We start from the raw sequence: 27868 nt of genomic DNA on the forward strand, positions 1-27868 counted from the left end.
GGAGCAGCAGTAGTACCCGCCGGCGCTCACCACCAATCAGCAGTAAGTTTGGGTGGCAGTGGGGAGGAGAGAAAACTTCTGACTGATCGCACATTTGTACATGCGATCGCGTGTTTAGCTCGTGATGGCGCTAACTAAATCGCGATCACTCGGTAAATTCGCGATCGGAACAAATTTTCGGCACATTCACTCTATAATACACAGCAACTTCCCCCCCCCCCCCACCCCCCCCGCTTTGGAGGGGAAAAAAGTGCGTCTTATAGAGTGAAAAATACAATACTCAGCATACGATGCTGGGGAAAGAAGGCGGCTGACTTTACTTAAGCATTAGTAGTCACTCAACAACCATAAAAACAGCTAAACGCTGTACAAAAATATGGTTTGGTGTGTTTTTTGAAATGTTTTAAATGGATCAATTGGATTTACCTTGGATTTAATTGCCTCTAGTTTAGTTGGTTTCAAGTTTAGCCGATTGCTTTCAGACAGATTACAAACAAAACTAGAAGTCTGACTGTATGTCACAGAAGAAAAACGCTACAAAAATAATTTTGGTAGCTGCAGAAAAACAATAGGGGCATAAAACCACCTCATGGGTAAAATCCCTAAGAAGTGTCTGGTCCTTTTGGACCCAAACACCCTAGCTCTGAGGAGTTAAAGGGGTTGTACAGGACTTTGGACATTTTTTCTATCGATCACCCTAGGTCAGTATGGGCAGCGCAGAAAATAAATTGACGTCCCGGACAACCCCTTTAAGTTTTTTTCAGTTGGCCGCTATTGATCCAAACTAGTACAGCAGAAACACTGTATGAAGGATCAATAACGTATTCTGCAGCAGGAACTTTGGCATCAAATAATTGATTTAAGCAATCAGCGCTGATGTTTTTCCAGTTGGACAATAACATAGGTTACCATCAATGCGAAAGAAGAGCAAGAACCAATAAGACTGCCTAAGGTTCATGAACTGTATACATGGCAAACAATATCTAGATGTTTCCAGGAGATGCCTCCATTCCTGCAGAATCTCTCAATCCCCTCCAGCGCAATTCCCATCCGTAGAAATGCTATTAGCAGGACCGAGCTTTTTGAGCAAAAGTAATAGGGATTTAAGAAAGAGTTTAGAAATTGTGTACTATCTGTGCAGCGAAAGGAAGTTTTTGATGAAATGTTATTTAGCGAACCGAGAAAGGCTTTAATTTTATGTTTTTCACACTTTATGTAATTTCACAGTTAAGAGGAATTAGTTGGGTCGCTCAGGTCACTTCTGTATAATTAGTATGCTGGTTCTCTTTCCTATATACATATAATAGGATATATTCTCCCATGTAATGGGTTTTTGTGTATCTTTCGCATAGCGGTCTACATCAAAGTCTGAAATGACAATTAGATTACATGGATGGATTCATCCCCATACTCTTCTGGTTGGCTTGAACTTATTCCCTTATTGTTATCATTGAGATGACTCAGTATCGTTCCATTCATTCTAGTTAATTAAATGTATATTGTATTAAATACAAATTGATCCGCTATTTCCATTGCTAGAAGACGTTTATTTCAATCTTCTAGATTCAAGAGCCTTGATGTGAACGCTCATTAATCAATGCTGCTGAATGGATATGAGTAATGTAAAGACACTGAACAAAAGATCTGCCTCTGGGACATCTGACAGAAGAAAGCCGGCAGACTTAGTACTAATCTACACAAAGACTTACACTCCACGGCAGAAGTCCATCAACTTACTTTCAAAGACCCGTTTTCCACGTTAGGAATTGACAGGTTGGGTCTACAGAGAGTTGCCTCTTGTCAGCCGTAGTTATGCTCTTACTCTTCAATGCTTAGAGCAATTACTTCCAGGACATTTCAACTAATTAACTCGGCTGAAGTGCTATTAAGGGACCTTTCACACGGGACAGAACGCCGCCACATCCGTAGGTTTAATTGCGGATTTTGATGCAAAATTGCAGGCATTTTCAATTCCGCATCAAAATCTGCAAGTGCGCCGGACGGCCTATTCCGTCCCGTGTAAATGGTCCCTAAGGACAACTTAGGGAAATACTGAAGACAACCATTAAACAATGTCGGCTGACATAGCTATCAAACCAGCCTTCTTGTTTAGGTGCTCCTTGCGTTTCTGTGGACGTAAAAATTGTGTGTGCAAAATGCAGAGAATAGAACCCATTGATTTCAATGGGTTCATTCATATTCACTTTTTTTGAACACACAAGAAGTAAAACACAAAATGAAACAGCACTGCATTGTTTTAAAACTTCAATAAGGAGAAAAACAGGAGGTGCTAGATTGACTCACCTGGTGCCAGGTGGGATACATCCTACCTAGAGATGAGCAAGTATACTCGCTAAGGCTAACTACTCGAGCAGGTAGTGCCTTAGTCGAGTATCTGCCCGCTTGTGTGTAAAGATTCGGCTGCTGGTGCGGGTGACAGGTGAGTTGCGGCAGTGAGAGAGGGAGAGAGGGATCTCGCCTCTGTTCCTCCCCGCTCTTCCCCGCCGCCGGCACCCGAATCTTTAGACACGAGCGGACAGATACTCGACTAAGGCACTACTCGCTCGAGTAGTTAGCCTTAGCGAGTATACTCGCTCATCTCTAATCCTACCCAAGGTAACCCACCGACACCTGACATCCAAGATCGCATTTAACAATAACCACGATCCAGTGAGAAACCAGAGAGCCTGCTCGAATCAGTTGAGACTTCACCATCCGGGAGTCTTCACATAACCAGGAATTAGGGAAGGAAAAAGGGGGATTCAGCGCTCGCAGGATCCGGGTAGACAATCCATTAGTCCAATGTATTTAATACAGGAATGGTATGGATTATACCAACTTTTAATGCAACGCGTTTCGCCTTACGCCTTTATCGAGCAATACATTTACAACCTTACAGATCACACATATATACATATAATCAAATATACTCCAAATTTGGACAGCATGGAACGCATTCACTGCGCTCCATTCTGACTATCATTGTTCTTCCATTATAAATATCTACCAATTCACAAAAGTCAGAGGTAAATGAATTAATTAGTAGCACGCATTATAATCAGCCTCTGAATGAACACCATGTACTATCTTGGAGGGCAATGTGCGCTCCAATATTAGTTAACAGAGAACGTATTAACTGCACTCCATTATCACCATTACTAAACAATTACCATAAACATTTAATCATTCATAAAATTCAATCCCTAATGAATTAATTACACAAGAAGTGCTCTATTGCTGCAGGAAAGGACCCCATTGACGTCTATGCGGAAGGGTGAACACATGCACATGCAATACACAGTGGTATGCATAAACACTCACCTGGTATATCTGCATACATAAACAGATGGAATAGATATGGTACGAGGTATTAGTTTGTATTTTGGCCAAGACATTTAAGCACACAAGCCCGCGACAAGGGTCCTTGTTGTCTCGTAGGTCCCTACTTTTGCAAGACAACTTACCACATGAATCCAGCATGCAAGAGGGTGATCATCCCAATAGGGACGGCCCCATTCTGGAACCTAAGGACCTGACTCACCCCAGATGGTAAATGAACCAAGCAGACAGGACACAATTCATACCAACATACAAGGGAATGCATCCCACACAGAACAGGACTGTTCATATCACCAGCCACCTGCACAAACACACAGAACAAGTCACTGTTCACACCTAATAAAAACATGTAACGATGCAAACACCACAGGGAATGAGCAAACTAGCATCCTTTATCCAGAGAGGCTGGTATATATGTGCAGCAGACCAGTGGTGAATGGCTGGCAAGAGAAATCCACACTCAGCTAGCTCAATTATCCACAACCCATAGAACAACAGGTCCCAGAAGCACCCTAACACCCGTGTAAACAGGCACTCGTTAATTTATGCGTCAATGGGTTTGTACACGTCCATATTTTGAGCACACATTTCACACACACAAAAAAGGCAGCATGCTTTACTTTTGTGGGCATTTATGCTGCAATGATCCCCAAAGTCCATGGGCGGGTGTGCAAATCAACATGCAAGCATGGAACTAATTAGGTTAATTAGCCATGTCAATGGATGGGGCTGGGGCTGTGCAATTACATGTGCAAAAAGCACAATAAAATACGTCAACATGCACGCAAAAAAGGCTTATTCAAGGCGCAAATATGTCACGCTGAGACGTTCACAAAAAATGCATATGCTGTGTGAAGCTGCCCTAAGTTTCTTCTCTATCTGAAACTTCCTGGAGTCCTTCTCCTCAGGTGGGCCATGTTATCTCCTTCTGGCCACATGGGAATTCCTTGGCTTCATATTCTCTCAATAAGGCATTATTCCTGTCTGATGAAATTACATGGACTTTACCACACAAGCTCTTCAGGGGGAAAACAAACACTCCTACCACAGTTACTGATGATGATCACACAGCTCCTGTCACACAGTTATAAAAGAGGGGATCACAGCTCATCCTCCTGACAGACAGATGGCGTTAAACGATCACTGACTTTTCAACAAACTTGTGCTTATGTGATAACAAGAAAAAGTGCAAATCATCTTATTTACCTAAGATTAAGCTTTTGTGCTGAAAAACTGCTCTTAATTGCTGTCCACTAGGGGGTCTCACTTCCTTGTAATTTTTTTCGCCGACTATTGTTATGTGAAGTCAGTCTCCAGTAACAAAGCCACCAAAATGGAATACAGTTAATGGATATTGGTGTTATCTCATGCTGCCTATGGAAGTCTATGGGCAGGGAGGAGAAGGGAGCTGAAGAGTGAGAGAAAAGCAGACAGATTCATATTAACATGCTACTATAGTTAAATATAAGTGTTTACGGTCTCCTATGTGTGCAAGGTATGAGAGACATCATAGCAGCTGGTCTCCACCTATTAGCTCAGGGAAAACTGAGAATTAGAAATATGTTCTGCAGAAGGAGAAAACTGATGAAAAATTCCATATAGAAATCATATAATTGCCAGAAATAGTGCTACTCCTCCTGTTCACACAGCAGCGTATTCTGAGACGCTACTGAGAAAACAGGAATCAAAGCAAAATAATAAAACACACACATAAACCAACGTATAATATAGTTGACAATAAGGTGGTCTCTTCAAAACTATGCGGCAAAGTCTTTGCTTGCCCATGTTGACATAGAAGTGTGGACTGTGTATGAGGAGTGCTTAATTTAAGTTGATATGAAATATGGGGGTCACTACATTCATGTGAGGCTATTTATCATACAAGCAATCTTGTTTGTGGCCTTTGAAACAAACCATAATTACCACATCAATCAGATAAACTTGTGTTTCTGGAGTGTTTACCAAATGTATTTCTTTATAGTGTGTGTTGTACTAAAACATTAAAATTAGGGCCAAATTATTTAGTCCAGAATGTGTGGAAATATTTTTTGCATTTTTTTTTTAGTTTTAACACTAATACATATGTAACTTGAGGAAAACTTCGCACAAGCCACAAATTGAAAGAAAAATAGCACACGCTTTATCATAACCACAGACAATGGGAAGACTAAAAAGTGGCAATGATGACAGTTATGTCTTCATGGGCACAGTGCTATTATTGTGCAAGAAATCTATATGGGAAGAATAGGAAGCAAATGCTCTTAGTGCAGTATGTTAATAAGCTGCTAAGGTGAGCAGAGGGTGGTAGATCTAAAGGCCCATTTACACCAGTCGATGATCACTAAAAAACCGCTAATCGGCGACCGTTTTAGCGATTGTTGGCGCGTCTAAATGTGCGCCCATCGTGCGCTTTTCAGGCACTGCTAGCTGATCGTTAAATTCAGTCCAACCTAAAAATCATCACTCAGTCTTATCAGCAGTTCTCCACGGTGAGTGCTGATAGCATTGTTTCCCCGTGGAGAACAAAGGATCTGAGCGCAGATAAGAGCCCTTGGGTTATTAACTGCCTTCAGCTAAGGCTTCATTTGCACACTTTATTGCTATTAAGTAGCTGAGTAGTTACTTAATAGTTTATGCAAAATTATCACTCAAAACTGTCACTCAAACTTTTGTTCGAGCGATCTTTTAGCGATCATCGGCTGGTGTAAATGGGCCTTAATACGCAAGACAGGAGGTAATGTTTAATTCGAAAAGCAGGGTTGGTACACAAGTTGGCATTAATACTATATTACAGGCTAGAGGCAATGTGAAGGATCAGGGATGATACTCAGTCAAGAGTCCTTGTCTGCTGAATTATGCTGCCGTGATTAAATAATGACCCAATGATCGGGCCAGTGGCATTATTGGCAAGTGACACCATGGTGCCATAGTTGCCCCATCACCAAGATGCAACAGAGCGGTGCTGGAGTAAGTTGAGGTTTATAAGACTTTGATTTTACTTTATAAAGGCAGTTTCGTAAGGACATTATATTTCTAGCAGAAAAACCCAATGCATAGGGCCAAAGACTTGTGTCATTGGCAGACTTGTGGGATTGCTCTGTCCAATAAGAATATGTTACATCGTAGATGATGAGGCAGACAGATGATTGCACCATAGCACAGCTTTAGCTGATAGGTGATCAAGGTCAGACCCAGAGATTTAACTTGGAAGAGTCTCTGAGCTACACACCCGTTCCCCAGTTTCTTACTGTCTAACACGATGGCCAATGCCAGTAGTCATAGTCTATCCTCCTCTCATCAGGGATGCAGGGATGGGATTAAAATTTTAAACAGACTTCCTGTCTGGACTACAATAATATATATGTGTAGGATGCCCTCACTGTAGTGAAAATATTTCTACTGCTATAACCAAATAAAATAATTACCATATTTCAAATACACTATGTATTAATGGGAAGGTAAATACATATTATTTTAGAAATAAATATAAATAAAGCACCAGAACCAAGCTCATAAAAAATACACCACCAGAACCAAGATAATACATAAATACAGAACCAGAACCAAATTCAATACTTTAACACAGCATGGGAACCAAGCTAAGAACATAAATACAAGACCAGAACCAAAATCAATACATAAGTACAGTGCCAGAACTAAACTCAGCACATATATACAGCACCAGAACCAAGCTTCGTACATATAACCACAACTAACCTTGGTAAATAAATACAACACTGGGCCAAGATCAATACATAAACACACCACCAGAACCTACCTCAGGACATATAAACAGCAGTACCTCATAATCATGCATCACCAGAATCAAGCTTATTACATAAATACAGTACCAGAACTAACACAGTATATAAAAACAGCACCGGAAACAGGATTGTGCCATAAATACACCACCAAAGCCAGCATCAGCACATATATACAGTATCATAATCATGCACAATATCTAGGTACTGTGCTACATAGAACTAAGATCATTACATGCACGCAGTAAATGAACCAAGCTCAGTACATAGATTAATTGCTAAGTCAGGTTTGGCGCTGCTATATGTTTATATCATGTGAGGCTACCAGTATACCTTCCAGAATAGGCTTAACAATGGCAAAGATATGCTGAAAGGTGATGTTTCAGAAACAAAAATGCCAACACTCATCATCACTCTGCAGACCATACAACGACTACAGTAATGATCAGGTTCAGTCAGTTACAGAATAAACAATGAGACTCCGTGACTCACAGGTGACATTATCTCTGATTAGAGTCATTCTCTTTCTTTTCTTCTCCACCTGGCCAAGACAGCCATGACAACTTCTCCTGGCTACAACTTGTCTCTGCAGAATTTGACTGACAGATGCATGCGGCTCTTTATTTTTGCAGTATATACTCACACTATGTCCCGTAGAATAACAGTGTCACATATTGTGCCCCTTAATAAAACATGTCACACAATGTACCTCTAAATAAAAATAATTTCTTAACTGTGCCCCGGAATAAAATATAACCCACATTGTGCTCCCCTGACTAACAAATGTTCCACTATGTGCTCCATGAATAAGCATATTCTTCACACTGTGCCCCCTGAATAAAAATATACCCCACAATGTGCTCCTGAAATTAAGAACTACTGTCAGGAACCAAACCGGGGGCCTCCTGCTCTCCAGTCAGTGGCTTTCACTACTGACCCATCCAGTCTGTGGATAGTACCCTTCTGGCTCGTCACTGACTACTCTCACTGGACCTGCAGCTATTACACCTGAGGCTCCAGTCTGTGGATAGTACCCTTGCATTACATCTATTTGTACTGAAAATTGAGACCCCCTGTTACTGACTTCTGGCTCATCCTTGACTACTCTCCCTGGACCTGCAGCCATTACACCTAAGGCTCCAGTCTCGTGCCCGAAACCGTTCCACCTGCCTAGTGCCCCCTGAGTAAAAAAGCCCCACACTGTGCAGTCTGAATGCAAAAACGCTCCACAATGTGCCCATCAATACTAATATGCCTCCCATTCACTTCAATAGGAGTTACGGTAACGAGGCGTTACTAGAAACTCTTGGGCCCCGATGCAAAATCTGTAACAGGGCCCCTTATCTGCCATATGCTATTTATAATTCTGGTGTCTTCTTATGTGATGGAGGGGCCTTTGGGCCCCCTAAGGCTCCAGGGCCCGGTAGCAACTTCTACCCCTGCATCCCCTATAGCTTTGCCCCTGGGTAAAGCATAAGGCCGCCGCCTCGACTGTTTCCATAACACCCGGTGAGATAGTCGGGAAGCAGCTGCGGGTTTCTCATCTCAGTCTTGAAACATAGAGATAGAATTATCCCTCTGAAAGATTATGCATTCAATTAGAATACTAGATACTATCCAAAAACTATACTTTGCTACGTATTTTACTAGTTAGTTTATTGTGCTACCAAGCAAATATGTTAATAGTTTGTAACAATGAACCCAGTTAACAACCCAACAGATTAACTACCGAAATAATAATGGGAAATAGAGGCACTGCAATTAGTGTTAGTGTATAGAAAGGAGCCCATTGAGGCACGAATGTCTGCACAATAGTGGACACCCTAGGCTTCATCAAATAGCTTTGTTGTGCAGCTAATACGTTAACAAATTAGCCATTTAACATAAAACTAATAGCTATCCAATTATCTCCAATTTGTCAGCATTCACCATCTCAAATAAATGTTTTCAGTAATGAAGTGTAGAGCGGTATCTTCTACTGAGACATGCAAAGTATGCCGTCTTTTATCTTCTGCTCTGACATGTCAATGAAGGCTCTGGCTGAGCTAGCAGTGCAACAGTTGTAGCACTTGTCAAACATACCATAACATTTCCATGGGATAGGAATCAAATTAGAGGTAGAAAATGTGTGCTAAATTGACAGATGTTCTATTATACAAAGGGCCTACCTTCTCCACTACGGGGGGATTCTGCGATTAGGTTATTTTTAAAATTGGTATATATTTCATTTGCATTATAAGCTCAAAGGTTCTAGCAGTACGAGCACCTCAATCTTATGTGATTTCTCAGCAATTAACCCCCAGGCCTACTAATAAGAATCAGGACTAATGAATGTTCTATTTCAAATGTTGAAATGAATGATCTAAAAATCTATTATGCGAATGATCATTCTATGCTTTTAGAAACTTCTAACTAAACTCTATGTATCCGTTAAAGGGAACCTGTCACCAGGTATGAGCACCACAAACAAAAAGTTATGGTGAACACAGGTCCAGAGTTGACCTTTCCTCCTTATTGCATGACTAGAATATCGGGGGTCCAGGTAAGTTCAAGAAAAACCTCTCCAGACTCTAGGGAAACTGCCGTATGACCACAATAACTTTGTTTATAGTGCTCACACGTGGTGATTGTCTCCCTTTAAGCAATGCCTTTCTAATCTAGATTCACTCCTTAAAGACTGTCTTTGGCAGCCCCATAGACTTTGAATTGAACATACTTGACTGCTGCTTCATTTAAACTCCCCCCTGCAGTCGTGCAATAGGGAGGGAAGGTCAACTCTGGACGCATGTTCAAGTGATCGATTGGGGTCCTAGTGATTATACATTTACCTTGTGGTTATGTGATAAATGTTCTTCATGAGAAAACCCCTTTAACTGTAACAACGTTTATAATTTTATCAGTACTTGACATATGTCACATCCACCCAGGATGCCCTGGCTCTGGAACTCAAAATCTACATGAAAATGCACACACGCTAAGCACCAACAGAAAATGAACTGTAGAACTACAAAGAGAATTCCCGGATGGACATAAATCATGACTGACAAACGCTCGAAACACTCACCTGCATACCTGCACACATAGTCAGATGGAATAACTATAGAATGTACAAGGTATTAGATTGTATTTTGGCCACGATACTTAAGCCTGCGAGCCCACTTCAAGGGTCCTTGTTGTCTCATAAGTCCCTACTTTCACAAGACAACTTACCACAAGAATCGTGCTTGCAAGCGGAGCGTTCGTCACAATAGGGATGGCCCCATGCTGGAACCTAAGGACCTAACTAGCCCAGAGATGCTAAATGATCCATGCAGACAGGACACAGTTCACACCACACACTAAAGAATGCATCTCATACAGAACAGGACTATTCATACACCATGTCTGGCCACCTGCACAGACCAACAGAACAACGTCACTATTCACACCATACCAAGAAACATACATAAATGCAAACACAAGGGAAATAAAGAATCCAGCCCTCTCTATCCAGAGGAGCTGGTATGTATGTGCAGCAGACCAGTTGAGATTGGTTGGCAGGAGAAATCCACATCCAGCCAGCTCAATTATCCAAGACCTGTGAAGCCGTGCTCCTGGAAACCCGTAGAACAAAAGGTCACCTCTGGACCTGTGTTCACCATAACTTTGTTTGTGGTGCTCATACCTGGTTACAGGTTCCCTTAAACGGATACATAGAATTTAGTTAGAAGTTAGAAGTTTTTAAAAGCATAAAGCTTTATTACCTAGCAACATGATGGTCATATTAGCAAAACACATATGACCATGATACATTATATGACCATGAAAGTCAACCAATGCCTTGGGACATCGACACTTGCTAAAATTGATAATCTATTTATCTTCCTTATTTGCATATTTCCCAGAGGAGCATGGATGGCCTTATGAGTCTCCTCACTACACCTTCTAGGTGCTCTCCCTAAGGAGAAATGATACCCTTCCTGAACCACATTGCCATAGCATTCACTGTCTAGATTGGTCAAGCTGTGTTGATGTCTTGTAGTAGTCATCAGTATACCAACAGAAGTGGTTTACGCTACTGCAACCTCTTATGTTTCATGCTGAGAAGAGGTAGTATTTCATCCATTGCCATGACTACTGCCTTAGTTGTGTTAGCAGCTTGTTAGCCACTAGTGTAGTCTGTAAAGGAATAAAATGTCAATGATACATATAACTATTCCTAATATGTTACGGAAAGAGATCCTATGATGAATTGGGCAATTTAAGAGTTAATGTATTCATTGTTTTTCCAACCTTGAAAAAACAGACATATTCTATGTTTTCTGGCTGCTTATTCTTACTTATTGTGGATACATTATACTGTAGTTTGCTAAAGGGCTAGTACCAGAATATCAAGTTATTCCCTATCCACAGGATAGCTTGCTGATTAGTTGGGGTATCTCTGTTGAAGCCCCTGACGATCATAAGGACCTGGGTCCCATGTCTCACATTGTCCTCACTGTGGGGTTCCTGCAGTGAGGAGGAGACTCAGCACCGCCAGCACACCCTTCACTTTCAATGGGACAGTCGAGTACTTGAGTCATGCATCCGCTCGGGTATTTCCGTCTCTCCTATTGAAATGAATAGAGCGCTGACCTGCATTCTCGGCCAGCGCTCCATTCAGAGTGACGTCACTCTTAGGTCACTCTCACACATGGATGCAGTAAAGCAATTTTACTTTCGCTTAGCGTTTTTTAGCGGACCCCATCATTGTAATGGTTGATGAGGTGCGCTAAACGCCGAAAAATAGAGCAGACAGCGTTCGAAAACCACGGCACTGGAAAGCGCCATCCAGCATGTCTGCGAAGGTCCATTGAAGCCAATGGGAGTGTTATACCACGGCGTTCAAAACGCTGCGGTAATCACGATATAAAGCGTCCGTGTGAGAGCAGCCTTAGTGACAGCAGAGTGGGACATGGGAGTCCCATTCTCCAGATCAGTGGAAGTCTCAGCAGTGAGCCCCCACCGATCAGCCAGTTATCCCCTATCCTATGGATGGCGGATAACTTGATATTCTGGTACAACCCCTTTAAGTACTGTACAAATACGGTGCCAGGAGCATGGCATTATAACAACTGCCTTGTGGGATCGCTGTCTTGTTACGTAGAGAATATGAAGGTTGTAATATAAACCAAGGACAGTGAAGATCAACTGTGACTGAGCTTTACAAACAGCAGAGGTTATTAATTAGAAAATTTCCGCCAACATAGAGATATTTTAATTGCAGACCGTTCGTTGATTAGATAGAATTGAAAGTATATCCAAGGGGAATTGACTATTTTATTAGTGGGAATCTAAGTTTGAAGAACAAATGAAGGCTGCAGAGTTTAGCTGTAGAGTTTTGTATATCCTACAATGAACTGCGCCTCAACTATAATGAGATTTTGGATTATCTCCCGTAATACTGCGATATCCTTATGTGTTCTTGCAACAAACATCGCAGATGCCAAGTCCCTATAGCCTTCCTTTGTTGCCATTACCTCTTATGCACACGAGACGATACATCTGATTATATGCAAAGGGTGTAATGTTTGGGTGTTTTTCATTAAACATTAATTATCCTGAAGATGCACCGATAAACATCTTACGTCTGCAGCACCGTGAAGACATTTTCCAGTGACTTGTCTAAGTTTCTAGTGAGCTCCGGGTACTGGGCACTAATTGTTGCTTCAGTCTTGTCAAAGCCATGCTGTCATTTTTAAAGAAGATAAATTATAGAACAGAAGCGAGGAGATGGTTATGCTTTCATCAAGCACTTAGAAGCATTAAGGCTATAGCGGTGACACATTAGGCATGTTCACATTGTTGAGATCACTTTTGGCAGTTTCTGGCTCCACACGTCCAGATGAATTAGTCTTTTTTTCCCCACATTTTACAAAACTTTACTGGGTCACCAGAGAATGCAACATTCGTATTAGCACTATTTACAATGCTGCTTAATGTGATAGCTTCATATAAATCACATTGAGACACATGCATTAGATTATTTATTGAATGGTGTAAAATACAGCTCGGAAACATTTTATATAAAATCTGCATTTAATGACTCATGAAAAATAAGTGAATGTCCACTTTGGACTAAGAAAATGGCACTAAAAGTGAATGGCACTAAAAGTCCTTTCTAGAACTTCTCATTTAGTTTAGAAGCTGGTATTCACATGAATAGCATTAAAAGACACTATAAGCTGGACCCAAAACACTACATAGCTGTTGTGTTGTTTTGCTGACCATGATCTTCATGGACTCATGAAAGGACTTGGAAACCTACAATACTTCTTCGAAAAAGCCAACAACCTACAGTAGCCCTGTTGTAACTACAACGTGAGGACCATCTAGCCTCACCTACTGTCTCCTTCCCTTGTGGACTGTAACCCTCGTAAGTAGGGCTCGCTCTCTCTTTGTATCAATTTTTTAGGATCCTTTTACATGGAACTATTAATCATTGGACCAAACAATCCCGTCAGCTTTTAAACAATGTCCATTTACATGTGCAGATAATTGTTTACATTTTATCAGCATTTTTTCATCCTAGCTCATTTAGTCCATCGTTGTTCTGTCAAGGGAGTCTGAATGACTGAATGATTGCCTTTTACACAAAATGACCAGCAAATGACAAATGATGATTTTTATGCCTGCATAGAATGAATGTTGAATGATAAGTGAATAAATGATCGTCCATGATTGTATATCGTTGGCCATGTTTACACTGAACAATATCTGCTTCAACAATCATTTGAATAATAAGCGTTCCATGTAAGGGGGTCCATAGTAGAGATGAGCAAGCACGCTCAGTAAGGTCAGTTACTCGAGCGAGCATCGCTCATCTCAAGTAACTGCCTTCTAGTCCGAGTGTGCTCGGGGGGGGGGGGGACGTGGGTAGCAAGGGAGAGAGAGAGATCTCCCCTCCGCCCCCTCCCGCTGCCCCCCCGAGCACGTTCGGACGAGAAGGCAGTTAGTTGAGAGGAGCAATGCTCGCTCGAGTAACTGACCCTACCGAGCATGCTCACTCATCTCTAGTCCTTAGTTATTTAGTAGATGGTCATTGTTGCTCTTGTTTTATATGTATGTAATATATTTAAACCCCTGCTTTTACTTGTACAGCGACCTGGATTTAACGGAGCTCTACAACTATTATTATTATTAGGAATACTAATCATATCCAATAGTCGTTTTGTGGGAGTTAGACAGTTGCCAGACAATTCTGCCTGTGCTTACACTCCACAAAGAGATCTTCCTGACATTCTTTAGTAGAGTATTCCATTTCCAAATTTACAAAGACTGACATATCTTACACCAATCTAATAAAGAATATAGCTAATTTTAGCACAAATTTGTTGCACATAATAGTTTGTAATTTTTGGTGGATTGTATGACAAAAACAATACTTAAATCTGCCTTTAAAATGTTAATAAAATCAGAACACAGTGGTATTGTTACTCTTATGTTGATTGCTCCTTGGAGTAGGGCCGTGCTAGAGTGTTCTGCTCACCTGGCAGAATTTCTCCTTGTAAAATGTACAACATTCCTTCTATAACAAGCAGCACATCTGTCTTCCTTGGTGCAGTTTTTGATCTGGAAGACCTTATGCGGGCCTTCTTTTCTTTTAACCAATATCCGTGTACTATAATTTACCCCTACACCACTGAATACTATTTTGAAATATTTTTGGGAGAAGCGCAGTGTTCTTCAGATCTGTGGCTATATTCCTATGAAATTTGGGGGGCTTTAGCTGCATTGGGGACCTTCTGGAGGGAAAATTATTGAGTGCAATTTTTACTCCCATTGACTTTAATGGAAGTCAGAATCGGCCATCCCAATTCACAATAATTTTCGTGGAATCAGCCTGATACCAACATGAAGCAATCATTCCACTAATCACTCAGCGCTATTTGCAATAGTAGAAAGAGCTGTCAGAGGGAAAGGAAAACTGTGGCTACTTTCACACAAGCGTTTTATTGCGGCTATTTTAGAAAGCCGTCAAAAAAATTGCGACCATCTGAAACATTGGATTCCAATGCATTTGTTTAGATGGATGATTTTCCCCTGCGTAAAAATTTGCCGTCCAGAAAAGATAGTGTACACGGTGCGCATTCCAGCCGGCCGCTTTTACACAATGCCGGAAAAGATAGAACTTGAGGCTGGTCAAATAGACTTCTATGGGAGCTAATGGAAAAGAGAAGGGGAAGAGGGGAAGGGGCCACCTCTGCTAAGCTCTTGCCTCTCCACTTGCTGGCAGCAGGTGGAAAGGGGGATGGAGTTTACTTTACTAAGCTCTGCTAAGCTCCCGTCCCCTCCCTTTGCTGGCAGTCGGCAAGGGGCGGAGAGGGGGAGGGAAGTGGGAGGGTGAGCTGAACTCTCTCTCCCTGGTCGACGGTATTCCGGGCTGCAGCGAATATACGCCACAGCCCGGCCGACTGAATGGGCATGAAAACGGGAGAGGCAGAAGCGACTTGGTCAAGACTGATTCTCATTCATGTGATTTTCGGCTGCAATGTAGGTCGCCGAAAATAGCTGTGTATGTGTGAAAGAGCCCTAAGACTAATTGCATACAGACTAAGGCTGCTGCGCACTTTGTGTGTAAGTATAAGTTGTAACCAAGTGGCAATTCGCATCATACACCATATGAACAGCTATCCCTGTGCTGTCCGATACATGGATGGATGGCCCACACATTGCAGTTTCTTGTCAAAATTTTTGTCAATTAAATAGTAATGTAAAAAAACAGCAGTCTGCATAGCCCCATAGGCTATATTGAGTCTGTGTGTTGTCCGTGAATTAACATAGACATACACAAACCCAAACATGCTAGTGTGCCAGAGGCCAGAGCTCTATAAGTGACTGCTTGGGTGGCTGACAGTAATATTAAGCCCATGAGAGGTACAGATATACCCAAGTTTAACTTGACTCTTAGGTTCAACTTGTGTTAAGATAAATTTTTATGCTACCATAGTTTGTTTAACCTTTCAATAGCTTTACAATGGGGTTTTGGGTTAAGATAAGATAAATATGGCTTTTCAATGGAATAAGATAACTTATCCCAGAAAGTTACCGCAGTCAGGATAGACTTGGCTAGATCTGTAATATGTTTGTCAGAAAACAGCTTTTCCTTGAGCCAGAAACTATAAGCTAGAGAAATCAGGAGTATGACAGCAGTAAGCTTATGAGAGACTCTACACAGTTACTATATAATCAGGATTCAGGAGCACCAGCCAAGTTTTCACTGTTTGGCTGGAACCAAATTTTAATTAAGTAGACTAGAGACCAGTGTGTTCCAGAAAATAACACCTGCAACTGGAGATGATTGAATCTGTCGAAATTCCCAGCTCCATTGATACATTAAAAAAGTTTCACCTTTTTTTTTTTTTTTTTACAAACAATTAGGCTTAAGGTCAGAGCCACGAGATCCACACTCCTCAAAGTTATTAGACTTAAATGCAAAAAAAGGCAGTGCTTACAAAAAAGGATAAAAAGAGGACAAAATAAAATGAAGACAACGACCAGAAGCCTGGAACTTACAGGGCATTCTAAAGTCTTGGCATTCATGAGGGTGAATGTCTGGCTTGACTTTCAATTCCTAGTCATTGTTACAAGGCTTGTATAAAGAGTCTAACATTGATTTGCAGGAATGCTGCCTTCCAATAGGGCGTGCTGCAGAGGTATAAATTAGTGCTCTCATCAAATGTTACACATTTCTATTGTCCCCCACATCTTTTAAAGTTCTCAGTCCCTGGCTCAATTTTCAGAACTGCCCATTAGTTTATTAAGCAAGTTCCTGGGTTAGGAGCAGTAGCGTAACTTGAAGATTCGGGGCAGGGCAAACTATAATGCTTTATTCATACTACTAGGTTCCCTATATGGGGTTATGCCCCTGGATTGAACAGTGAGGTAATACAGAGTAAATACAATGAATATTAAACAGTGCATTTTCCTAGGAAACCTTGACTGACTCCTAGGGTGAAGTGTGGGGTGGTTTGCCATTGCCTTCCCCAGTCATCATTTACCCTTCAGCAAGCTGGGTACTCATTTTATTGATCACAGAAGTCAACCCTGACCTGAATAAACCCTAAGCCATGCAGGGGATTGAACTTGCAACCTTCAGGTCATGAGCAAGAGCTTAAACTGTATTTCCTTAAGCCTTAACCCTCTGCACCACACGAGGCTCCTCTGTGCCAAGCATTTCCCTACATTTTCCTTTACTAGAATGGGGGATGTTCTTCTTGGAAAGACAGAGACCCATCTGCCTGTCTTCCTTTTTGAAGTTTTTCCAATCTTCATCTGGCTTCCTCTGAACCAGCGTTAGGTGGCAAATATGGCACTCCTCTCCAAAACTCTTTTCTCTAGTAAAACTTCTTGGCCAGTTCAAAGGGCTTGCCGGATAAGACAAAGTTAATCTTGTGGGTATGAAATATATACACATATACAGTCGTCATATATTGTCATTACAATGCTTTGCTTCATTTAAAAAAATAAAAGCACTTAAAAAATAGCTTCATTTGACACATTCTGAGGTCCATAAAAAAAAATTTTCGCTGTCGATGAGGCTATATGAGAGCTTATTATTTGCAGAGCGAATGTAGTTTCTATTGGTATTGTGGAGCACATATAACTTTTTGATTGCTTTTTATTTACTTTTTGGGAAGAGATGGGATGACCAAGAAAACACATTTCTGGCATTGTGTATTTTTTTCTGACTATGTTCACTGTGCAGGAAAAAGAATGTAATATTTTCACACACCGCAAATGTTTATGGACATGGCAATAAAAATTACATTTCTTTTTATTATGTTGATTTTCTATGTGAAAACTGGGGAAGGAGTTTATTTTTACTTTAATATTTTCTGTAGTGTTTAAAAAAATGTTCATGTTAATTTAACTTTTTTTTAGCCCCACTAGGGGACTTGAGCTTGTAATCATTTGACCACTTATGCAAAATATTCAAATATATCTGTATTAAAATACATTGTACTTCTAATGCCAGTCTATTAGGTTCTGCCACAGGCAGAGCTTAATATACCAGAATTGATGGTGGGTCTGAGAGCCTTCACTAGACCCCAATCTACCATGGCAGCAGAACTGCACTTTGCAATTGCATTGCAAGAGGGCTTACCTGGGAACATAGAGAGCCGAGAGCCCCCTCTCTTTATCCAGCCATTCAAATACCTTGGTCAGCACTGACTACAGTATCTAAATAATTTAAAGGGGTTCTTTCATTAGAGAAAAAATACTATACTTACCTATTCCTCCCCTGTCAGTCTTCTTACAGCATCTTCTCTTGCCCAATGTTTCCCTGGCTCCTGCAGTCCCTGCAGCTCACGTCCCCTCCAACCGGATCCTCTTCTTCCTGTGATGTAACGTACATTCTTGGTATTCACCTTCCTGCAGGTCAGTGTACCAGTCACTAGTGACATAGCATTCACTGCCTACCAGGAAATGCTGAATCCTAGCCGGGCTATTGCCGAGACTGCGCATGAAGGTGTATATGAACACTCACTACGAGACAGCGCACCTGCGCAGTCTCAGCAATAGCCTGGCTAGGATTCGGCACTGCTAGGCAGTGAATGCTATGTCACTAGTGACATAGCTTATAATGACTTGCCAGAAGGAGACTGGCAAGTATGTACACTCCATAACAGGAAGAGGAGGAACCTGCCAGTTAGAGGTGAGGTGATCCAGGACACTGGTGAAGCCAGGAGAAGATCAGCGAGGAGAAGTTGCTGTAGGAAGACTGCCTAGGGAAGAATAGGTAAGTATTGATTTTTTTTTCTAATGACAGAACCCCTTTAAAGCTTGGGATCGGAGAGATCTCTCATCCTGTTCTCTGCAGCAGGGTGTCAGGTTTTTTACAGCTGGATTCACCATTTTTTGAGCCTATTTCATGCTGTCCTACCCAATTTCTGCCGTATAGGATATGATGATATAAAAGTCTGACAGAAAACCAAAAAACTTTCAATGTTCTGCAGAGGAGAAGGATATTTTGTCTTCTCTCCCCTCTCATCTCTTTTGTCTCCTCTCCCCTCTCATTTCTCATCAGTTTTTTATGTGGACGTTTGCACCTCACCCTCTCCGAACCCGTCAGAGAGGGGATTGATGAATGAAAAAAAAAATTACTCAGTACCTGGTACCTTGGCATCACGATCTGCAAGGAGCCACCCAAGGAAATGGACCTCCTGTGCCAAGGGACAAATACGGTATTGCCATATTAGTGAAAACATAAATCAATGGTAGATTGTAAAAGTAAATGCAGTGAACAAAATAATAAAACTATTCAAAAAGTGCCCCTACCCAAAGAAGAGCATATTCCTCTCCGGACCTACTTGTATTAGACATCCTGCATGGCAGGAACGCATTTTGTATAGTGCTAAACGGAGATAAATGAAAACTAAAACTGAGTCTGATCACAATAATATGCCGTACTGAGTACAGCATTATAGATGCTAGACAACATATACTTATGTGGCATGACTTTGCATGGAATAGTTAGGGGATTCATTTGTGATGTAACTATTTTTGATTCCACAAACTATCTTTAAAAAATCTGAAAAAAAAAATTGAAAATACAAAACAACATTTTTCTCAGTTTTTTTTAAATTTTTGTTATATAATGCCTAAAAATCATATAAAATGAATGACCCTGAATTTTAAGTAATACGAATTCTGTATATGTCCTGCAAATAAATATTAGGGAAAAAAATGAAAAAAATATATCAGCTTTAAACTTTAACATTCCTAAAGTTCCAAAACAGCCAGGTCAAAGAAAAAGTTAAAGTAATTTTGCCCATGTCCATGTCTATGTAATTCAGATTGATAGTATATTATATTCTACTTTTGATTAATTTTTAATCAGTCAAAAAGCTTTAATGTTAAATGGGTTTTCCAAGACTTGGAAAGAAGTGGCTGAGGGCTGTAGAGGGCACATACTCACTGGAACAGTCTAACTGGTCAGATGTTCCTTGAGTCCATCACAGCCACTTTGGCCTCCACCACTCTGGAACCAGAAATTTGATACTCAGCAATCACAGGCCTCAGGGGTGATTCTGCCATAAACAACATGTGATCGCTGATACTAGTGATTGGCTGAGTGGTCACATGCATGATGAATGGCATGTGACTGCTGCAGAAACTGATGAACTGTGGTGGACCAGAGTAGCTGTGATGGACCCAGGAGACATTTGATCGGTAAGTATGCTCTTCTTTATTTCTTTGCATCCAACCCAACCCTCTGCCACTTTTTACAGAGCGTTGGAAAAAAACCTTCAATGTTTATTTTCTATGATTAGGATATTTCATTTCATATTAAAAGGAACCTGTCTGCATTATCATGCCCTCCAAACTGCTGGCAGTATGTTTTAAAGCAGGAGCTGCTGAGGAAGTTGAGATATAACTTTGTGATTAAAGAGATCCAGTTAGTGGTCCAGCTAAGGTCCTATCACTAATTGACATTATTTCTATATAGAGTATATGTGTCAAATAGAGATGAGCGAGCGTACTCGTCCGAGCTTGATACTCGTTCGAGTATTAGGGTGTTCGAGATGCTCGTTACTCAAGACGAACACCACGCGATGTTCAAGTTACTTTCACTTTCATCTCTGAGACATTAGCGCGCTTTTCTGGCCAATAGAAAGACATGGAAGGCATTACAACTTCCTCCTGTGATGTTCCAGCCCTATACCACCCCCCTGCAGTGAGTGGCTGGCGAGATCAGGTGTCACCCAAGTATTTAAATCTGCCCCTCCCGCGGCTCGCCTCAGATGCATTCTGACAGAGATCAGGGAAAGTGCTGCTGGTTGCGGAGCTGCTATAGGGAGAGCGTTAGGAGTTATATTAGGCTTCAAGAACCCCAACGGTCCTTCTTAGGGCCACATCTCACCATGTGCAGTACTGTTGAGGCTGCTGTGAGCAGTGTTGCACAATTATTTTTTTTTTGTATATCGGCCATGCAGAGCATTGCGTCCTCAGTCTGCAGTCATTGTACAGAGTATAGGGCCAGTACTGGTGAGGCAGGGACAGTGGTACAGGAAAAGAGATATACAGGCTATATAGGCAGTGGGCTTTTTCAAAAAAATTGGGGAAAAATACTATATTTTGGCTGCCTCTGACCGTCTTCAGTGTACTGCATGTCTGCTGGGGGTAGTAGTCCTAATTAATACACAGCTAAGCATTACAGCAGGCTTGCGCAAAATTGTTTCCTGGCTCTGCGTTGCCCGCTACATCACCGCCGTCATCCCGTCCAGAGGGAAACAGTATACATAATATACGCTGCCTACAGTATCTGTCTGCTGTATCAGCTCAGCATTTAAAAAATAGAAGCAAAATACTTAAGGCCTACTAGTGGCCTTGGGCCACTTGACTGCTTCTGCGCTGTGAATTTCACTAGCTCAGTCATACGCACCTACGTCTCAGTGCAGGCGTGCGCAAAATTGTTTCCTGGCTCTGCTGTCTCCGTTACATCACCGCCGTCATCCCGCCAGAGGGAAACAGTATACATAATATACGCTGCCTACAGTATCTGTCTGCTGTCTCAGCTCAGCATTTAAAAAAATTGAAGCAAAATACTTAAGGCCTACTACTGGCCTTTGGCCACTTGATTGCTTCTGCGCTGTGAATTCCACTAGCTCAGTCCTACGCACCTACGTCTCACTACAGGCGTGCGCAAAATTGTTTCCTGGCTCTGCTGTGCGTTCCGTGAGGGAAGTCAGCCTCCAACCACAGACCAATAAGCGGCACATTTAATTACAGTGTTCTGTTTCTTCTCTACTCGTAATACACCATGCTGAGGGGTAGGGGTAGGCCTAGAGGACGTGGACGCGGGCGAGGACGCGGAGGCCCAAGTCAGGGTGTGGGCACAGGCCGAGCTCCTGATCCAGGTGTATCGCAGCCGACTGCTGCGGGATTAGGAGAGAGGCAAATTTCAGGGGTCCCCAGATTCATCTCACAATTAATGGGTCCACGCGGTAGACCTTTATTAGAAAATGAGCAGTGTGAGAAGGTCCTGTCGTGGATGGCAGAAAGTGCATCCAGCAATCTATCGACCACCCAGACTTCTACGCCGTCCACTGCTGCAACTCTGAATCCTCTGGCTGCTGCTCCTCCTTCCTCCCAGCCTCCTCACTCCATTACAATGACACATTCTGAGGAGCAGGCAGACTCCCAGGAACTGTTCTCAGGCCCCTGCCAAGATTGGGCAGCAATGGTTTCTCTCCCACCGGAGGAGTTTGTCGTGACCGATGCCCAACCTTTGGAAAGTTCCCGGGGTCCGGGGGATGAGGCTGGGGACTTCCAGCAACTGTCTCAAGAGCTTTCAGTGGGTGAGGAGGACGATGACGATGAGACACAGCTGTCTATTACTCAGGTAGTAGTAATTGGAGTAAGTCCGAGGGAGGAGCGCACAGAGGATTCGGAGGAAGAGCAGCAGGACGATGAGGTGACTGACCCCACCTGGTTTGCTAAGCCCACTGAGGACAGGTCTTCAGAGGGGGAGCAGGGCAGGTTGGAAGAGGCAGTGCGGTGGCCAGGGGTAGAGGCAGGGCCAGACCGAATAATCCACCAACTGTTTCCCAAAGCGCCCCCTCACGCCATGCCACCCTGCAGAGGCCGAGGTGCTCAAAGGTCTGGCAGTTTTTCACTGAGAGTGCAGACGACCGACGAACTGTGGTGTGCAAGGTTTGTCGTGCCAAGATCAGCCGTGGAGACACCACCACGAGCCTCACCACCACCAGCATGTGCAGACATATGATGGCCAAGCACCCCACAAGGTGGGACGAAGGCCGTTCACCGCCTCCGGTTTGCACCACTGCCTCTCCCCCGTGCCCCAACCTGCCACTGAGGTCCAACCCCCCTCTCAGGACACAGGCACTACCGTCTCCCAGCCTGCACCCACACCCTCACCTCCACTGTCCTCGGCCCCATCGAGCAATGTCTGTCAGCGCAGCGTCCAGCCGTCGCTAGTGCAACTGTTTGAGCACAAGTACGCCGCCACGCACCCGCACGCTCAAGCGTTAAACGTGCACATAGCCAAATTGATCAGCCTGGAGATGCTGCCGTATAGGCTTGTGGAAACGGAGGCTTTCAAAAACATGATGGCGGCGGCGGCCCCGCGCTACTCGGTCCCAGTCGCCACTACTTTTCCCGATGTGCCATCCCAGCCCTGTACAACCACGTCTCCCGCAACATTGTACGCGCCCTCAACAACGCGGTTAGTACCAAGGTCCACTTAACAACGGACACGTGGACAAGCACAGGCGGGCAGGGCAACTATATCTCCCTGACAGCACATTGGATGAATTTAGTGGAGGCTGGGACCGAGTCAGAGCCTGGGACCTCTCACGTCCTACCCACCCCCAGAATTGCGGGCCCGAGCTCGGTGCTGGTATCTGCGGCGGTGTATGCATCCTCCACTAAACCACCCTTCTCCTCCTCCTCCTCCTCCTCCTCCTCCTATGCAACCTCTGTCTCGCAATCAAGATGTGTCAGCAGCAGCACGTCGCCAGCAGTCGGTGTCGCGCGGCGTGGCAGCACAGCGGTGAGCAAGCGCCAGCAGGCCGTGCTGAAACTACTCAGCTTAGGAGAGAAGAGGCACACGGCCCACGAACTGCTGCAGGGTCTGACAGAGCAGACCGACCGCTGGCTTGCGCCGCTGAGCCTCCAACCGGGCATGGTCGTGTGTGACAACGTCCGTAACCTGGTGGCGGCTCTGCAGCTCGGCAGCCTCACACACGTGCCATGCCTGGCCCATGTCTTTAATTTGGTGGTTCAGCGCTTTCTGAAAAGCTACCCACACTTGTCATACCTGCTCGGAAAGGTGCGCCAGCTCTGCGCACATTTCCGCAACTCCAAGACGGACGCTGCCACCCTGCGGACCCTGCAACATCGGTTTAATCTGCCAGTGCACCGACTGCTGTGCGACGTGCCCACACGGTGGAACTCTACGCTCCACATGTTGGCCAGGCTCTATGAGCAGCGTAGAGCTATAGTGGAATACCAACTCCAACATGGGCGGTGTAGTCGGAGTCAGCCTCCTCAATTCTTTACAGAAGAGTGGGCCTGGTTGGCAGCCATCTGCCAGGTCCTTGGAAACTTTGAGGAGTCTACCCAGATGGTGAGCGGGGATGCTGCAATCATTAGCGTCACCATTCCTCTGCTATGCCTCTTGAGAAGTTCCCTGCAAAGCATAAAGGCAGACGCTTTGCGCTCGGAAACGGAGGCGGGGGAAGACAGTATGTCGCTGGATAGAAAGAGCACCCTCCTGTCTATATCTCAGCGCGTTGAGGAGGAGAAGCATGAGGAGGATGAGGAGAAGGGGGAAGAGACAGCTTGGCCCACTGCTGAGGGTACCCATGCTGCTTGCCTGTCATCCTTTCAGCGTGTATGGCCTGAGGAGGAGGAGGAGGAAGAGTAGGATCCTGAAAATGATCTTCCTAGTGAGGACAGCCATGTGTTGCGTACAGGTACCCTGGCACACATGGCTGACTTCATGTTAGGATGCCTTTCTCGTGACCCTCGCGTTACACGCATTCTGGCCACTACGGATTACTGGGTGTACACACTGCTCGACCCACGGTATAAGGAGAACCTTTCCACTCTCATTCCCGAAGAGGAAAGGGGTTTGAGAGTGATGCTATACCACAGGACCCTGGCGGACAAACTGATGGTAAAATTCCCATCCGACAGCGCTAGTGGCAGAAGGCGCAGTTTCGAGGGCCAGGTAGCAGGGGAGGCGCGGAGATCAGGCAGCATGTACAGCGCAGGCAGGGGAACACTCTCCAAGGCCTTTGCCAGCTTTATGGCTCCCCAGCAAGACTGTGTCACCGCTCTCCAGTCAAGGCTGAGTCGGCGGGAGCACTGTAAAAGGATGGTGAGGGAGTACGTAGCCGATCGCACGACCGTCCTCCGTGACGCCTCTGCCCCCTACAACTACTGGGTGTCGAAGCTGGACACGTGGCCTGAACTCGCGCTGTATGCCCTGGAGGTGCTTGCTTGTCCTGCGGCTAGCGTCTTGTCAGAGAGGGTGTTTAGTGCGGCTGGGGGAATCATCACGGATAAGCGTACCCGCCTGTCAATCGACAGTGCCGACAGGCTTACACTCATCAATTACGCCGAACGGGCAATTTTTCTTAGGTCCACAAGGCTAAGTCATATGACTTTAGTAAGCAATGTTTATACGTTTCAATTCTCATTAAAGCGTTGAAACTTGCACCTGAACCAATTTTTATTTTAACTGGGCTGCCTACAGGCCTTGTTACAAATTAAGCCACATTAACCAAAGCGATTAATGGGTTTCACCTGCCCTCTTGGTTGGGCATGGGCAATTTTTCTGAGGTACTTTAGTACTGTTAGTACACCAATTTTTTTGGGCCCTCGCCTACAGTGTAATCCTAGTAATTTTTATGGGCTTCGCCTGCACTCATGGTACAGCAAGGTGTGTGGGGTTGGCCTACACTTTTGCTACATAAACATATTACCAGTCTGACTGGGGCATGCACTGTGGGCCGAAGCACACCTGTATTGTATGTGACGTTAGCTGTGCTGAGCAGGGCACTGCAATGGGATATATTTATGTACCGCCGGTGGGTTCCAGGGAGCCACCCATGCTGTGGGTCAACAGGGACTTCACAATAGGGAGTTGTACCTGCCTGTGTCTACTTATAAAGAACCCCAGTCTGACTGGGGCATGCAGTGTGGGCCGAAGACCACCTGCATTTAATCTGACCTTAGCTCTGCTATCCAGGGCACTGCAATGCGATACATTTATATACAGCCAGTGGGTTCCATGGAGCCACCCATGCTGTGGGTGCACACGGAATTCCCATTGCGGAGTTGTACCTGCCTGTGACTATTTATAAAAAATCACGGTCTGACTGGGGCATGCAGACACCTTGACAGGCTGCGCAGGGACACTTTGGTGTGCGCTGTGGACACTGGGTCGTGCGGGGGGGGGGGGGTTGGGCAGCATGTAACCCAGGAGAAGTGGCAGCGGAGTGTCATGCAGGCAGTGATTGTGCTTTGTTGGAGGTAGTGTGGTGCTTAGCTAAGGTATGCCTTGCTAATGAGGGTTTTTCAGAAGTAAAAATTGTTGGGAGGGGGGGGCACTCTTGCCGCTATTGTGGCTTAATAGTGGGACCTGGGAACTTGAGATGCAGCCCAACATGTAGCCCCTCGCCTGCCCTATCCGTTGCTGTGTTGTTCCCATCACTTTCTTGAATTTCTCAGGTTTTCACAAATGAAAACCTTAGCGAGCATCGGCGAAATACAAAAATGCTCGGGTCGCCCATTGACTTCAATGGGCTTCGTTACTCGAAACGAACCCTCGAGCATCGCGAAAAGTTCGTCTCGAGTAACGAGCACCCGAGCATTTTGGTGCTCACTCATCTCTAGTGTCAAACTCAAGAACCCCGAGCTAAATTTTGCCCGCAACATTCTTTTATTTGACCCATAAGGTCTGGACCAGGAAGACCTTCTGGCGCACTGTCAACTTGTTTTTAGCCTGCCTATGGGTACTGGGATCATGGCCACCATCTCGGTCCTACACTATGATGACGGGAGCACTATGGCTTTTACTGCAGCCCGTAGAGCCTTTTGTGTGCACTTCCCTGACTTCTTCTCACACTGAGCTTATCCTGCAGTACACCACTGCTTGCCAGAGCTGCCATGGCTTGTACATCCTGGCTGGTCCTCACTACCATCATGTAGAGGACTGTCTGTTCCAGCCTGCCTATACATATCCTGTGAGCCTGCTGCATGGATCAAGTTGTTAGGAAACTTACACTAGGCTCTGCTAACTCCTATAATGTTTACCTTTATCGGACTACCTGGCAGTTTGGAGTCAAGTTTCTGTGTTGGGGAACTTGTGTCCCAATTTTTCCAGACCTTGCTCTGATCCACCTGTTCTTCTCCTCCTTTTTAACCCTTTGCAATCCAATTTTGGATTCAGGGTTTTCCTAGGGGGCTTTCTCGTTCTGCCATTATACAATGGTACCATTTGCTGGCTAGAGACAGTATTATGGTATAGGACATGCTGGAGAGGCCCCCAAAAACAGAGCGGCCAGTAATATATAGTAAAAATACCCTGTCAGACGTCTTCTGACATCGGAGCTGTACAGCTTTTAATCAGAATGTCTTTAGACGTCAGACAGTGGATTGGAAAGGGTTAATATATCATCTAAAATACTGTCTTCCAATTACAAACAGCCATTTGAAGGCAACCATAATACTGATGTTGCCCTCCATGAAAATGAGTTTGACAGCCCTGATATAAACTGTTATTCATAGACGGCTGTCAATGACTGGGGTCTCTGCTAAGTAAATGGATATGTCAGATTTATACACTATATGTATCTAAATGAACCATTCCAGCTTAGGTTAAATGTTAAAAATGATTCCATAAAAGGTCAGTCATTTTCAGGAAAATGCAGGATTGCAATGTCTATGTTGCAAAATTAAACTTGAGGTAAGATGAACAGCTCTTCTCTTAACTTGTAATAATGAAATTAAGCTTATTATAGTCTTGCAAAAGTACTTTGCCTTTGCTGGAAATCTAAGCGCATTATATAAATTTCCGTAAATGCGTTAGGGCAATAAAGCAGTGTCATTCTATTTATCTTCCTCCTACCACAAATGTATCCATTTAATTCTAAACCAGTAAATCTTGGCCTAGAAGCGTAGTATTGGATATATATAATCGAAGCCATGCATTAAGACGTCAGAACCGATTTTGTGAACATTTATTCTAATTTGTAGACCTTTTAGATTTTAAC

The sequence above is a fragment of the Eleutherodactylus coqui genome, chromosome 5, assembly GCF_035609145.1.
Source record: "Eleutherodactylus coqui strain aEleCoq1 chromosome 5, aEleCoq1.hap1, whole genome shotgun sequence".
Taxonomy (NCBI): domain Eukaryota; kingdom Metazoa; phylum Chordata; class Amphibia; order Anura; family Eleutherodactylidae; genus Eleutherodactylus; species Eleutherodactylus coqui.